Source organism: Elgaria multicarinata, chromosome 11 (genome assembly GCF_023053635.1).
Source record: "Elgaria multicarinata webbii isolate HBS135686 ecotype San Diego chromosome 11, rElgMul1.1.pri, whole genome shotgun sequence".
NCBI classification, from domain to species: Eukaryota; Metazoa; Chordata; class Lepidosauria; order Squamata; family Anguidae; genus Elgaria; species Elgaria multicarinata.
The window spans coordinates 12,002,471-12,018,142 of NC_086181.1; positions in this window are offsets into that span (position 1 = coordinate 12,002,471).

Below are 15,672 nucleotides of genomic sequence, written 5' to 3' on the forward strand. Positions count from 1 at the left end.
AACTGACAGTGCTGTACTGGACACATTATGTGCAAGCATGGCATAACGCAGTGGGGAATTCAAGGGCATCTCTTAATGCATGGTGGCTCTCAGCTTTTGTTCCAATAAAAGAAGCAAGCTTTCAGGCCTCATAGCTAGGAAGTAAAGCTTGAAAGTGTTCTTTCGGAGGATGGAAGGCAAATCTAACAGGAGGTATCAATGCCAAAAAAACCCACATATCCCACTTCACAAATTCCCAGGCTGACTCTTGGCTCTGACTCTCCAAACTGTTGAGATTTCAGCTCTCCATGAAGGCCCAGGAGTTAATCCAATGTTTAATTACCAGATGAATGAGTTGGCAAGAAGGTCTGGCCATGTCATACTGAAATTAATTCAAGAAGACAAGTCATGTGGAACAACTGGTGACCATCCAAGAGACCACCAATATTCAGAAGGACTAAGACTACCCTCTGCTGGCCGTTCTTCAGCCCATTTCTCAGGCAAAGCTAAGGGCCACAAAATAGCCATTGATCCCGCCTGTAATTTGTATATTGCGCTTTTTCTGCAATTTGTCATCCAATTGGCATAATTAATCATTAAGTCTTTTCACTGCATTTGTTTTAAAGAACACCCAACTTTTAACAGCTACCTAGGCAAATTAAACATAATCTTTTGTGTGTCACACCATTTTGTGTTAAATTGTGTATTGGTTTCCTCCCCACCTCCCACCCCCAAGAATGCTGTGAGACTGTAAAGAGGGCCAGCCCCACTATTCAAGATTGCTCAGCCACCTTTGCAAGGAGAGACATAGTTGTTGGGGTGGAGGGCATCAGGGCATGCAAGCTAGGAAACTGTCCCAGATCCCCTATACTTCCTTAGGGTACTGCTGGGCCCTATATTCATGGCTCCAAGTTGGCATCATCGCTCCGCAAAACCCCACGGTTGTACTCACCCGAGGTGGCGGTGGGTAATCCTGATGCCAAGGAGAGAGAGTAGAGTTTCTGGCGGTATCTGGGTATCAGAGCCATCCCCTGCCCTCTTCCCAGTGGAAGGCGACCAATCGCTGGTCGCCTTCCACCAGGACCGCTCCTCCGGATCAGCCCTGTGCTACGTCAGACAGCGGAAGAGCTGTACTGACCTTGCTCCCAATGAAAAAGTCGGGGTAAGTCTCTGACTTTTTCAATGCGCAACTTCACAGGAAAGCCCTGTGGTGGCTGCAAAGCTGTGGCTGCATCGTATAACAGAGGCAGCGCAGATTTGCAGCCACCGTGGGCCTTTCCCCGCATATAGACAAACTATCACCTCACACAGGACTCGACAAAACTGGTCCTCCGGCCCAAACAGAGAATCTCCTGTGGTATCACGGGCATCTCTGGGTTGAGCTTTTACTTGCGGTGGGCCCTGTGCCATATGGGAATCGAGATAGGTGCATTAGCTCTCAGAAAGTGGGCCCCTTATTAACACTACCTGACTGTGATGATCACTGGTGCCAGCCATGACTGAGAAGCTCTTCTTTCAGTCAGCAGTGTAGTGCTAAATTTTGAAGTGCAGGCACTCATCCTGACAGTCCCCATAGCCCCCTGCCAAGGAGAATCCAAAAATGCAGGCAGCTATGTTGATCCATATTACCAAACCAGTTCTAGCAGTTTTCATCTCCATCTGAAGCATCTCCCTGCTAGTAAAAAAATAAATTTTTAAATCCTGGTCTTTCACCCTGTTGAGTCTCTGCCCTGTCTTGACGGCGGTGCTTGGGTGCCATGAGCTCCCTGGCTCCCACACTTGCGTTCCTTCCTGGCATCTGCACGGGAAGGATTGCAAGTGTGAACTTTCTGCCACGGCGCTGAACACCAGGAGGGATCGGGGAGGAACAAGGCAGCCAGAGGCGGACGAGGAGAGCAACGCAGGGAGCCCTAACCACCTCTCCTTCCTCTGACCTCCCTCTGGCTGCCCATTCCTCCCTCCCTGTATTATTATTATCATCATCATCATCATCATCATCATCATCATCATCATCATCATCTGTATCAGGCCCTGTTCCTCTCCTTCCCCACCTGTTTTTATTATTTTTATTTTTACAGAGGTGCAGAGCCCGTTTCTCTCCTCACCCCCCCCCCCCATTTGTATTTTTATGTTACTAGCTGTACCCGGCCACGCGTTGCTGTGGCTCAGTCTGGTTAAATGGAAAAGAAAGAAAAGAGAAAGCGCACATTTCTAATATGTTTAATTTCACAATGCTTGTGGGTATACAATATTTTTTGTTGTTCCATTGTCTGTGCAGATATAGAGATTGTGTGGTTTGCCGACTCTTTACCAGTTCCTCATGGGGCATCTAAGAAGAAGATTTCTCCAACCCCGTTATTTACAGTTTGCATTATTTGATCGTAAATGCCATTTTGCTCAAGCGTTAGCTTAGGAATATTTGATTGCACATATGACAAAAGATCACCCGTGTTGTAATTTTGTTCACGACGCAATTCTACATCGAACGAAGCAGGAGCAGATCGATTCGGTGATGGCATTCCCAATTGATTGAGAACTTTGTTCGCGATTTCTAAGCACAAATCTTCAATCATTATCAACGCTTCGTTGTAGATTTCTGCTGTGAAATCCATGTTCATATTTGAATTTTCGTTGCGTATTCGACGGAAAATATCTTCAGCCATGTCCGATTTATATTTCTCCCATAACTCTGTTGGAGATGAAGGAGAGCAGGCGGTCAATATGATTGCAAACAATGCACGAATTTGATTTGGATGTGACGTGTTGCACCCGTCATTAATGCATACATCCCAGTGTCGGTCGTTCTCCAATAAATTCAGAGCTTGACATGCACTGTGGAAAGTGGCATGTGTAACGCCGTTGACAATTCTCAATTGCTGGAAAGACGTTGGACCGGCAACATTTACCAACAGCATGCGAAGAAAGAAGCATTCATCTTGATTGGGATGCACGGTGTACAGTCTGCCTAACGTAGTTTCTTTGAATATGCCAGGTTGTCCGTTGACTCGTTCTCCTCGTTTGTGTCATTCAAATGTTTTTCTACTTGCATTCCATGTGTAATACGTAGGCACTTCCGAATACAGCAGTGTTTTTGCAAACGCGTCATTTTGACATAAGGTGAAGAAAGCAGTTAATGTTGTAGCCACTGGATTCAGGGCTATTTGTTGCACACTTGCAGCTGTGAAATAAATGCGTTGTCCATTTTCTAGATGTACTGCTAAGTGAACAACAGCTGGACTTCGTTCATGTATGGGAAATGAAAGAATTCACCATACAGCTTCAGATGGCGCTGTTTTTCAAAAAAAGCATGTTTTTACCTGTCACAGGTGTGGTGAGGAGGTTAGTGGGTTTTGGCCCCTCTGCTAGGCAGGGTACATAAAAGCCCAGAGGCCTCCTCCAAGCCACTTATGCAAATAGGAAAGAAGGCAGAGGCAGTGGATTGGCCTACTGGTTGGTGATGTCACAATGACTTCTCTCCTATTTGCATAAGTGGCTTGGAGGAGGCCGCTGGGCTTTTATATACCCTATTTCTTCGATTCTAAGACACACTTTTGTCCCCATATATAATATAGTTACATAAAAACACGCGTGTATTCAAATGCAACGTTGTGTCAAAATTTCAAAGCAATCGGTGAAGAACTTTCAGAGATTTTAGATTAGGAACAAACGAACATTTACATTTTTATTTATATAGATAGATTTACCACAGGGCATGGGGCTCTCCTGAACTCCTGCATGTCTGCCCGCTTCCCTGTCACAGCCGATGATGACCAAACAGGGGTTGCCATTGGCTGTGACATGCCTCCACTGAAAAAAAGTCGGGGTAAGTACTGACTTTTTTTCAGCAGAGTTTCTGGGGTTTGCCCCTGAATGGTTTCACAATGGCTGCTGCGTCATGTAGATGATCTGCCGCTACTGCAAATCCACCCCAGGGCAAACCCCTCATCAAGACAAGCCCCCTGTCTCCACAATACCACCGCTTCAGTATTTTGAATACAGCGTGACTATATCAAGGTACAGCCTCACTTGTATTCTGTAGGGCTAACCTACCTATTAATAATTGATCCATTCTGATATTGATCCAGAGTATTTGCCAGGTGCTGTGCTAATCCTATCCATAGACTGAAAAGCCATTTCAACAATCTACAGTTCTATCAAATATCATGCCTTGTTTTAGAGTGAAATGTGTAGATACCAGGTGTAGATTAAACAGTTCCTTATGGGAAAGCACCCTCGTATTGCTCCCAGGGTCAAACATGGTTGGATCCAGACTAACTTAGTTGAATTAAGTTCTCACTAAAATCAATGGGACTTAAGTCATGGCTAACATGTTGCATTAATTTCATTCAAACAACTTCAATGTTAAATCGCAAACCTATATCCACTTATTCAGTATGAGTTCCATTAAATTCAATTGCTATTTTAATTTAGTACTACAGAGTATAGATCTTTATGGATTAGGAAATTGAGTCATGGGAGAAGGGAGTTGCCTAATGGTATATATGAACAGAGCTGTCCTGACTCCTAGGCTGGGTTCACACAACAGGCTAACCCACCCGATGTGGGTTGTTGTTGAACCATGGGTTATCGTGTTGTCTGAATGCAGTGCCATAGCTCAGTAGTGGAGCACATGATTAGCATCCAGAAGGTCTGAAGTCCAGTCCTTGGTGCATCCCTAGTCGAAACAAACCGGGTCCCTCCAGCTGTTTTGGCCTAAAACTCCCATCAGCCCCAGTCAGCATGGCCAGGGCTCAGGGATGATGGAACTTATAGTCTAAAACACCTGGAGAGACCCAGGTTGGGTGTTTTTACTGCTTTTAAACTATATACTGTTTTAACTTGGTTCATGGTTTAATTTGTTTTTAACTGTGCATACTTATTGTTTTATACTGTATGCTTTTATCTGTACGCCGCCCTGAGATCTTATGATATAAGGCGGGATACAAATGTTTTAAATAAATAAATATGAGTTAAAAGTTAACACACTGCTTGCCTGAGACCCTGAAGAGGCACTAGTAGTCACAGTGAACAATTCTGGGCTAGGTGGACCAGTGGTTGGGCAGTATTAGGCAGCTTCATATATCTATAAATCATGTCCTGGAGTTAAGCTCTGATTAGTCTCCTGGCTCAGATCAAGCTCTGAACATGGCCATACATGCTTTTCATGCTGCTCATCACAGGAAGTATAATACCAACCCCACAAATGGCTTGGGGATTTTATTTTGTGAAGGTGCTGAACATTCTGTTTGAGATCCACAGCCGCCCCCACCCCACCCCGCATTTTGCAGGATACAGTTCCAGAGTTCCCCAGCAAGAGTGGAAGGACTATTAAACTCAGTTTAAGCCTGTAATGTACTAACTGTGGCTGATCCGCACTCTAACCCCACCTCCCAGAATCGCCCCAGGGAGTTGGAGATAATTTATGGTCAGTACAGCATCCTACCCTCCGGAAAGAGAGGTGGGGGGGAGGTTGAGGACTGGCAGCTCTGTGGGTGGGGTCAAATTTATAGCCCCTTGTGCAACAAGCATAACATGAGGAATTTATTTGTTTTGGCCTTCTCCGAAGTTTGGCAGTGTGGGTGCATTGGGGGCGAGGGGAGGGGGAAAGAGTCATTCAGGTGAGCGCCAGCATTTCTCTCCCTCACTCCAGGATTAACCATCAGATGAAGAACACCCTGCTCCTGTTTTCCAGGCCCATATAGTAGTAGGCCTCCCACATTCTTCTTAAATGCTCACAAAGAAGGATGTGGGCAGGTGGAGGTGGGAGGTGTAACCACTTTAAAGGCCCATTTTGCTTCTCCAGGTGCTGTGCTCAGCAGCCTTTGAATCCAGGTAGTTCCCCAACCGGGAAAATCTCAATCCCTCTCACTTCCCTTGATTAGCTCCCACCCCCCATGCATAAGACCGCTTTACATTTGTACTTTTGAATCATGTCTGTGTTGGGCTGTGGAGTGGGGGGGTGGGAGGGAGAAGAGCACAAACTCGTTAGGGTTAATTTTGCCACAACTACATAGGATGGGGAATCTGGTGCACATGGCTTTTTCCTGACCCCTGTTCTCCTTACAAAAGGGATTCTGCACTTGTTAAGTGATGTCCCACATAGTTATATGAAGATGATCTCTGTAGGAAAAACTTCATGTGTGAAGCAGCAGATATACTGTAGCAAAGGTCCCATTCATTCCACTGAGACACAGGAAAACTCCATAGAGTGGGGGAAAGACGAACTAAATCCATTCCCCACCCCTTGCTCAGCCACCTGCAACTCAGCTGCCATGACACATTATACCAGCCTTCCTCAACCTGGGGCGCTCCAGATGTGTTGGACTGCATCTCCCAGAATGCCCCAGCCAGCTGGCTGGGGCATTCTGGGAGTTGTAGTCCAACACATCTGGAGCGCCCCAGGTTGAGGAAGGCTGCATACAGTATCTATGACTGCTCCTGACCCACATGGGAGGGCTGAGATGATGGGAGTTGAAGACCAAAATATCTGGAAGGCACCAGGTTAGGGGAAAGTTGCCCTAAAGTGAAGAGGAGGATGCTATCCAATTACCAGTGTTGAAATAAGACTTAAATGGTGGTCAGGTCATGCTGCATGCAGTGTGTGTGTGTGTGTGTGTGTGTGTGTGTGTGTGTGTGTATGGAGCAGCAGGGGGGAGCATCTTGTCCTTTGTCTCAGGACGCAAAATGTCTTGGCTCTGCCTGTTTCTTTTCCCAAGTCTTACCTGGGAGACATACGCAGTGGCAGCCACACAATCCCCCCCTACCAAATAGCTAGGCCTGAGGCAGCTGCCTGAGCTTTCCATGCCTGTGTGCGCATAGACTATTCTCACGACAATCCTGCTACAGAATGTCAACCTTGCAAATAACTTTCAGCCCTTGTAGCTGGATGGCCTGGCAACAGGTCTTTGTCATCTCTCCATTGCAACCCATTTCTCAACCCGAAGGCTTCCCTGGCAAGCCAGAACCTGCCTTGCCTTCTGTAAAGCAGACTGTGAGCGGGGCGGGCAGGGCTGGGGTGGGGGGAGAGCAGTAGGTCTGTAAAAAAATAAAAGACACCCCACCTTAGCCTTCTCCTTTTGTTTGAAGGTAGATCAAAGATTCCTAGTAAACTCTCAGTAACGCGCTGTGGTCTCCGTTTGCACTTGGAATGGAGCTGCAGTTGAGGCATCTCGGGGACTATAAAAGAATAGGATAGTCAGTGAAGCCACGCTTGTCAGTGTCCTTGTCAGTGCATATGTCCTGGCTTGACCCCAACCCCACGTTAAAAGTGGAGAAAAATAAGCATTTGTGTATATACATTAGCATATAGGCTCTCAAAAGCCCAAAATACAATGTTGATCTTTAGTTTTGATGAGTTTATAGCCTAACTCCCTTCAAAATGTATAATCTGCCTACATAAGAACATAAAACAGCCTTCCTGTAGCAAAGCTCGGACCTGCAACAAAATGTTGCAGTGTGTCCTCACTTCCAAACAGCAGGGCCAGCCCAAGACATTTTGCTGCCCGAAGCCAAGACCAAGATGGCGCCCCCTCCCATTCCATATGCAAAAGCCCACCGGATGGTATATTAATCTTTCTCCAACAAGGGCAATAGGACAGCATCCTTCTCAGCATCTGAAAGCAGCAGGCTAGAGGCAAACTGTGTGAGATACAGCTCTCTCCTCCAACTAGTGTTGTGAGGAAAAATTCTCCCACATTATTTCCCCGACCGTTCTTATTCAATATGAGAGAAAATAAATTACTTTCAAAAAGAAATTCAGTGGTGAAGCAAATTTCAGATAAATTATCACAGCTTGGGAATGGGTCCGTGTGCTTACCTCTCATAGGAGAAAGCAAAGAATTTTATGTAAGAACATAAGAAGAGCTATGCTGGATCAGACCAAGGGTCCATCTAGTCCAGCATTCTGTTCACAGCTGTTGACATGGCTGCAACAGCACTCTCACAGCCATGTTCCTCAGCAACTGGGGTACATAGGCTTACTGCTTCTGTTACTGGAGGTAGCACATAGCTGTCAGGACTAAGTAGCCATTGACAGCCTTCTCTTCCAGGAATTTATCTAACCCCCTTTTAAAGCCATCCAAACTGGCGGCCATCACTACATCTTGTGGTAGTGAACCTATGCACTGTGTGAAGTACTTCTTATCTGTCCTAAAACTCAAGCGCCCTGTATTTTATTCTAGAACCATCTCTCCACAGCGTGTAGCCTCCTTTGCCTTCCCACATTAGAACTAAAGCCCAGGAGAAAACATCATGTCATTCCTCCCATATGGCTCTTCAGATCAAGAAGTGAGGCTGCAGAGCAATGGAAAGACATACAATAAAAAGAAAACATACACACAATACCCTCAGCCACCTCGCAGTAATTAGGCAAGCTCAAAACCACCACAAAAATACATTATAAACACCCTTTCATGGGAGAAGAAAACTTTCAGGAAATTGGAGGACAGATTTTGTGTCCCAGAAGCTAGACACAACACTGTCCCCCCTTCACCCCTGCATGGTGGTGGATACAAAATGGAGCCCAGCTATTGCTGTTGCCACTTGCAGTGGGTGCACACACAAAAAACCCTTATGAAAAAAGAAAGAAGCTGTGCTACAACCCTTGCCGATGAGCCCTATCTGTGAGAAACTGTCCAGAATTTCTCTTTCCCCTAGAAATATTCAGTGAAATTGTCTCCACATGCCATTTCTCTGCCCACAAAAATGGTGGAGAATTTTGAGAGGCTATTTGTGCACAGTTCTACCTCCAACACTTTGCTGCCACCTGAGGCAACTGCCTCCCTCTACCTAGTGGTAGGGCTCGTCTACCACTAACAGGTGCGATGGCTCCTGTTCAGGGTTCCAGTCAGCCTGCTGCTGGACCCTTCTCCATTCCAATCTTCCCAACCCCATTTTCTTTTCCAACCAACACTCAATTTTTTTGTGGCTACTGAGTATGTTCAGTCTTCATTTTGCCCCCTTAGATGTTCTCTTTGAAAGATTTATTGCACTTCTCCACACTCAAGGTTCCTCTAAGTATTCTGATTACCTCCTCCTTGCTTTTCAGTGGCCCCACTTTGGCTCCAATCCTATCGACACTCGCCCACCATCCAAGTTTGTTATTAGAAGGAGCAATACCAAGGTCCATCGCTAATCTTAGTTTTTAATCGGTTTTTAATGCTTTATGTGTGTATGTTCTGTGTTTTAGAGTTTTAAATTTTGTATACTTGTTTTTACCTCAATTTTAGAATTTCTGTAAACCGCCCAGAGAGCCCTGGCTATGGGAGCGGTATATAAGTTTAATAAATAAATAAATAATCTAGTGTTTGATTTTCAATAGTGGCCAGACAGCAGGCCTGGAAGCTCACAAGTAGGCCTGTCCTTGAAGTTTTTCCCCAGAATCTGGTATTCGGGGAGGTATACATATCATGACTAATAACTTTCAATAAACCCATCTCACATCAATTGTTTTAAAGCCATCTAAGGCCTGGTTTACTCATGCAGCGAAACGAGAAGGAAATGTGGAAGAATGAAAATGGCCTCTTTACTGCAGGTGGAAGTAGGATTGGATTTTGAATGCTCGTGTGTGTGTGTGTTTTAAAATCACCCTGCAAATCAAAAAGCACACAAGGATGTGGACTGGACTGGGCTAGAACCTTTCTGCACCCAAACCTGCAGGGAGTTTGGGAGGGGAAGTTGTTTTTAAATACAGGTAGGATGGTCATGTGTTCTATTTTACAGAGGTAAAGAGGCCAGCTGTCCTACTTTACAGCAGATAGTCCTTTAATTTGGATAGCTGGCAGATGACAATTCTGTATTTGAAGGTGTCCTCTAAATGATGGGCTGCCCAGTTCAAATCTGGTTTAAAAACCAAGAACCATAAAGAGGGAGAGCACTAAGGGGCTCTGAAGTTGCCCATCTACACTTAGCGGCAGACTGAGGAGCCACACAGGTCACTTAGTCGATCTGTGCTACCACGATGAGATTTCTTGAATTTCTATTTAAATAATAGTAATTATTTATAGAATTGGAGCTATACATATAAACAGGCATATGCAAATGTTATGCAACTTGGTATTCTCTTTTGTCCACTTTTTTCTCAATGTATAAATGGGGACGCTAAACACCGGGGAGCATTTAAAAATGGAATTTCTTCCTTTTGCCTGAAGCACCACAATCTACTCCACTACCTCAGTAGTCTTCCATCTCACTCTGCTGCACGTTTAGGCTAGTCCTTCAATGCTAGTGTCAACCACTACATATTGGGGCAATGAATTCCTACAGAATTCACTACCCCAAGATGTTGTGATGGCAGATGGGCTTTTTTTTAAAAAAAGAAAAGATTTTCAGATGAATGCACAGATGATGATATATCCTCCACAGTCAGCCATCATAATTGCTGCTGTTCATGATGATACACTGAAATATATCCTCCTTTTTCAGAGACAAGATACTTCTGAGAATCAGAGGTTTATGAACCTCTCACGAGTCACCTGGCTGGCCACGAGGGTGGCCATGTGTCCTACATTACAGAGGACAGTGCTCTATTTGAATGGCTGTCTGGTCCAAATCTGGTTTCTATGTAAAAACCTTAAGGGAGCGGCAACAGGGGCCTTGAAGGTGCCCATTAATGCTTAGCATCTGGACAGCACACTGAGAAGGTACACAAGCCACCTGGTCACAGTTTTGCTTACTATGGGATGTATTGGGATTCGATTTAAATAATAGTCATTATTTCCAAATGTTATTCAGATCTGTATCAACTTTTGCCCTTTTTGGGTGATACATTTTCTGTTCTTTGGTGATTTGTAATTGGCCATCCTATCTGCCACTGTTGATAAATACTGACAAGGCCGGTCCTACAATTAGGCAGAGTGAAGTAGTTGCCTCAGGTGGCAGATGCTGGGAGGTGGCATTAAGGCTTTGGAGGAGAGACCTTTGGGCTACATGGCCTACTGTCTTCAGGTATGGTGGAGGCTGCTGCCACGTTGCCAACATTGAAGGAAGATTCAACTGCCAGTTCTATTGGGTTTTGTACATGGAATGGGAGGGGACGCCATTTTGTCCTTTGCCTCAGGCAGCAAAATGTCTTAGGCTGTCCCTGAATACTGAGCTAGATTGTCCATTGACCTTATCTAACAAGGCAATTCTTATGTCTTTGAAAGAGATTTCAGATTCAAGTGAACCACTTCATGTCTTTAATGGATGGAATAAGAGTTGCTAACCCTTTTTCTTTCCAATTATCTTTTAAAATATTCAAACACTATCAGCATCAATCCCTTTCATCATTTCCTTCTTTCTTCAGGCTACTTGTTGTATGTCCTTGCAAGCCTCTCCTCATGCAATTTGTCTTCTGGAGTTTTTATCACTTCCTTCTGCAATTCTTTCATGTTTTACCCACAGCAGTAGTGGATGACAAGTTACACCTGTTGAAAGTCCCTCTTCTATACTGCTATTAAAGGTGCAGGAGCCCCGTCCTCTTTTGCATCTGGCCACTATATCAAGCATGCCACAATTTATTTATTTATTTATTTATTAATTACATTTTTATACCGCCCAATAGCTGAAGCTCTCTGGGCGGTTCACAAATGAAGCTCCTAGTCCATCGAATCAGGCAATACAGCAGTAGAGTTGGCTGAATACACCAGTGGTCCCCAACATGGTGCCTGCAGGCACCCAAACTTGTTTTTTACTCCCTTTTTTAATATACATACATGGATTTGTATGAAATGCATGCAACTTTCTAGCAGTTACACACGGGCTACAATAAAAGTGGACCAAATATCCAAATAAGTATTCATTTGAAAGTGATGTCTAGATGCAACCCTTTCAAATATTGAAAGTTTTGTAAGGCCCCCAGTCCATTGCATTATAGGATGAGTGTTTATCCTTCCAATGTTGTAATATTAGTCTTTTAGCTTTTAAAAGGGTACAGAGAATCTCTTTATGCCAATCATTTGTTAATTTCCATGAAGCAAGTAAATAAAAGAACGTGTACATAAGTGATTTATAAAAATTGTTCCAGTATAAAATTGATCTGTGTGATAACCTCCTCCAAAAATAAGCAACTACTGGACATTGATAAAACATATGATTAAAAGAAACATTAGCTGTATTGCAATGCCAGCAATTAGCTGAATTAGGCAATCCCTTATTAAAGCGATGTTGCGGTGTCCCATAGAAATGAAGCAAAAGTTTTTGCTCAATAAGACGCAGCGTAAGATCCACAGACACGAAAGGTAGGCACCCAAGCGGTGATCCACTGATGAGGCATTTTGTGGTGATGCCCACAGCAGTATCTGAAATTCCCAAATGCACCCACAGGTCCAAAAAGTTTGGTGAACCTTGGACTACTCCATACCAACCTTCCAGAACCTGGTGCCCTCACACATAAGCCCTCCTTTCTAGATGGACTGCAGACTCCTGCTGCCTGTGCCACCATTGTAGCATCTATTCCACAGGTGGAGCTTCCATGAACTTCAGCTCTCCAAATTCTGCTTCTTGAGCTCAGTTCAGTGCTGTGTGCTCCCAAGAAGTGAATTAAATAACCATACTGTTCCCAAATATTAACATCTAGGGGAACAAACTGCAAGACAGATGAGCACATAGGCTGTCTTGCGCATTCTCAAAGTATTTGGTGCCCCCTAGAGATGTAAAACATATTGGCGCTTAGAGGTTTCTGCAGGCCAGAGCAGCAGAGGAGGCTGGTGTACACATAAACGTGTCTTTGCTTCTTAGATGTCACACACAGTTTGTAGTTGCTTTGACCTGCTTGTGCTTTTGTTAAGGCGATATTGTTTAGGAGACTCAAAATGCAGTGATTTATACTTGGGAAAATGCGATGCATCTCTTTGATGAGCTCCCCGTATATCCCCTTGTAAACATACTGCGTGTTGTAGCCTCACAATAGTTTGGCACAAAATTAAAAATCAGCCAAGATGTCAGGATTCAAATTTGAACCCTTGAAGTTCAAAAGTGTTTAATTTTTACTTTTGCAATTTGAATACTTAAAAGAACAACCCAATTCAAAGGGCACAACCCAATTCAAAGGGCACAACCTATCAGAAAGTGATCTTATGCAATCCCCTTTGAATTGAACGGAGCTGCACAAGGGCACCACTGTGAAGCCCCCAACCCCATTTATTTCAATGGTAATTGTGCCCAAGAATAACCTGTTGGATTATCCCCTGAACTAAGCTTTGCTGATGCTTTTAGGGCAATAATGTAAAGTATCAATTTGACTTATTTTTATACCTTGTTTTATACCTTGTGAACCATGTCTGTAGTATTCAAAATATACATTAGAGTATTTGAATTAGGGCAGCTTGCTTCCGATTTCCCTTCCTGAAAATTAATTTCAGCTCTGGCATGGACTGCAATTGTGGAAGCATCATGGGGCCTGTTTGGCCACAAGCCAAATACAAAGGTGTGCTTAAGGTCATTGAAATCAATGGCCTCAAAAAATATTAAACCCATGCTGGGCTACGGCCATCAAGTATAATCTATGATGTATTTTCTGATGCAGAGCAATCCCACTTCCCTTGCTCTTTCAGATTCCATTAATTACTGTACCATTTTATAAATATAGATTTTAAAAGATTTGGAGTTATGCACTACAAATGACATGAGTTACCTCCTACTGCTCAGCTCACATGAACATATATCTTAAGGAGGTTTTTCTTTAAAAGGAATAGCAAATAACTGTTAGGGATTCCTCCTTGGCATTTTGAATCTATTATGCATTTAAGACCCTGTACTCATTGTTGCTGAAATGCATAGACAGACAGAAAAAAGTTATACAATTTGCCAGCTGGCATGGGAATACTGGGAGTTGTAAGACCTTTTTTCTGTCTGAACATACATAGGATTGCGTCCTAAAAGGCATTTGGTACACACAATGATTGGGATGGGGAAAGCTGGGAAATTATCAGAAAGCATGATGCAAAACTCATTCTATCTTTTATAAGGAGTGGGTAAAGTAGCATTTGTCATCAGGGCCTGATTACAGGAAACACGGTCGTGTTTTCTGTAGTTAAGGATGGTGAGTAAAACTAAAAAATAAAAAATTAACCTGGTTAGAGTATAGGCAATTGGAACAGTGGACTAAAAAGTGGGTAAGAGAAAATAGAGAGTGTAGAGAAATGACGAAGTTTGAGGAACTAATAGTTAAAAGAGAAAAATGTAAGGGAGAAAGTTCAGCGTTAAAAGGGTTAATGAGTGAAATATATAAAATATTGTTGGAGAAAGGGTCGATGGATAGTTCAGGAAAAATAGTATGGGAGACAGATTTGAATGTACAAATAGGACAACAGAGCTGGGAGGGACTTTGGAAACAAAGAGTGTTGAGAAGTATGTCAGTGAGAATAAAAGAGAATTATTTCAAAATTATATGGAGGTGGTACCTAACCCCGATTAGATTGAATAAGATAAATAATCAGCATTCAGCAAACTGTTGGAGAGGTTGTGGGGAAAAAGGAACGTATGTACATATGTGGTGGGAATGCAAATATGTACAAAGATTGTGAAAGATGGTGTTTTTGGAGATTGAAGAAATAGTGGGAATGAAGATAGAACAAACACCAAAAGTTGCATTACTGTCACTATTTGAAGATTTAAAATGTGGAAAAGAAATTAAAGAATTGATATCGAGTTTGCTGACTGCAGCACGATTGATGGTAGCTAGGAACTGGAAGATTCAAGGGGAATATTCTATTGAAGAATGGTATAAAGAAGTATGGGATATAGCTATTAATGATAAATTGACTTGTAATATTAAGTGGAGAAGAGGTATAGCTAAAACAAATGATTTTGAAGGAATTTGGAAACAGTTCCTAATATTTGTTTTCTAAGGGAAGTGGGAAACCGCCAACAGAAGAAAGTATGAGATTTTGGAATCAGGAATGAGATCCCGAGGTGGGGGGGTGCACTTATATGTTAAGATTGATTATGTTATATGATACTTTGTAATCAACATTTATTCAACATGTATGTAGTATGTTGTTGTTGTTGTTTTTATTGTAATGATGTATGTTTAAGTAATGTGGAAAAGCAATAAAAATTATATATATAAAAAAAGGATGGTGAGTAAAAAGAGCATTCCACCATGTTAAATAGTTACTGGGGGGTGGGTCAACCTAGCAGCCTAAAATGAAAAATAGCATGTTGGGGCCTATTTAGGGTGACCCTATGAAAAGGAGGACAGGGCTCCTGTATCTTTAACAGTTGCACAGAAAAGGGGATTTCAACAGGTGTCATTTGTATACATGCCTCACCTGGTGAAATTCCCTCTTCATCCCAACAGTTAAAGCTGCAGGAGCTATACTACAGTGACCACATACAAAGGAAGGCAGGGGTCCTGCAGCTTTAACTGTTGGGATGAAGAGGGAATTTCACATGGCACCTGCTGAAATTCCCTTTTCTATACAACTGTTAAAGATACAGGAGCCCTGTCCTCCTTTCCATATGGTCACCCTAGGCCTATTGACACTCCATCAATTAAAAAAAGAAATGTATCTAGCCCTCAAGGTTGCAAAGATAAGCTTGGAAACTGAGACTCAGATTCAGTCTTCAGCAGACTGACTCTCTCCTGTCGCTATGCTTCCTGTCTACGCAGCCACCTCAGGCGAACCCCTCACACGCAGCAGCCGCCGCCTCTGCTTGGTCGCTCGCTGAAGTATTCCCCGCGTCCTACAACCCAAACACGTCACCTCTAAA